Below are 1,217 nucleotides of genomic sequence, written 5' to 3'. Positions count from 1 at the left end.
TCCTGCTGGTCCCTGATAGTCTACCTTTCAAGAGCGGCTCCATGTTTTCCAGGCTGCTCCGGACCCAGGAGGCTTCCTCCGACAGCTTTGATTAGCATTGGCACTCCAGGGTCCTCATCACTCTCCAGTATTCGGCTAATGATGTACCTTCACACCTCAGGCCTCAGTTGGACCAGAGCAGGCCAGAACATACATCAGGGATTTGGAAGCCAACCTGATCCAAACCCGGAGGACGGCCAGAGCTAACAGGAACAGGCTAGCAGAGCATGCTAGGAGACAGGGAGACGGTGGGGACCAACCAAACCTGAAGGAAGAACAATCAAAGTAATTATCCCCACCTCCACCTCCACCTCCATCTCCATCTCCATCTCCATCTCCATCTCCATCTCCATCTCCATCTCCATCTCCATCTCCATCTCCACCTCCACCTCCATCTCCATCAATACCATTAAAAGCCTTTTCATATTATCTAAAGGAGTCCTGATAAAATAAATGACCCTTTATCTGCTGCATCCCCAGATCCTTCATCCACCGCTTCCCCCATAGATGAGGCGCCATACTTCCACGCTCTTCCACCCCTTTCTCCTCCTACGCCCACAGGACTTTCCCTGTCCCATCATCTGTAGAAACACTGAAGGCACACTGTTTGGAAGATTTGGAAGTTCACTGCTGTGATCGTAGTGGAGGATGGAAGGATGGAAGGGCATTGGCTCCCGCTCTTTCCTCTCTTTTCCATTTGATCCTCCCATTAAACCCTGACCACCTGCCTTCATGCTTCTCCATGGCCCGCTGTAGCCCATCTCCTTGTTGGCTTATGTAGTACTTTGGAGCAGGGAGGAAGATGATCGGCTGTGACGGACCTCCCAGAAGGAACAGCGAGAAGATGAAGGTGCCCGGTGTAGCAATGCTAGCAGTTTTGTAGGTGTACCGTAGTCCATTAGCTTCTTAGCGCATTTGGGAAACTCCACCATCTGTCAAAGGTCCTACAGGTAGTTGAGGCCTCCTGCTCTGCTCCAGTTTCTTCAGATAGAAGCAGGACGACCTGCTGCTCTCCTCCACAGAGCCCACCCCGAACTGATCCAGTACAAATTCAACAGGAGATACTCTGTGAGCGCTGACAGCTGACGCTGATCCAGCCGGTTCTCCACAATCTGGAGGAGGACCCTGGAGGAGGACCCTGGAGGAGGACCCTGGAGGAGGACCCTGGGGGAGGACCC

At 52.8% G+C, this 1,217-nt stretch overlaps 1 protein-coding gene across 2 annotated transcripts in view; it reads left to right on the top strand.

Annotated features, from left to right (window-relative positions):
- The window catches only part of klf7b (Kruppel like factor 7b), a 24,187-nt gene extending 23,422 nt beyond the window's left edge, over positions 1-765 (top strand). The window contains exons 4-5 of one of the 2 annotated variants that reach the window (XR_015106239.1): positions 1-324; positions 520-765. The exon at positions 1-324 is cut by the window's left edge and continues 2,627 nt beyond it. The gene's annotated coding sequence lies outside the window, so the exon portion shown is untranslated. The other variant, XM_086147546.1, reaches the window with a different exon arrangement.
- The last annotated feature ends 452 nt before the right edge of the window (positions 766-1,217 follow it).

The sequence above is a fragment of the Fistularia commersonii genome, chromosome 6 (assembly GCF_037954325.1).
Source record: "Fistularia commersonii isolate RoL2024-O1a breed Wild chromosome 6, RoL_Fcom_v1.0, whole genome shotgun sequence".
NCBI lineage: Eukaryota > Metazoa > Chordata > Actinopteri > Syngnathiformes > Fistulariidae > Fistularia > Fistularia commersonii.
This window is presented reverse-complemented; position numbering and strand designations above follow the sequence as displayed.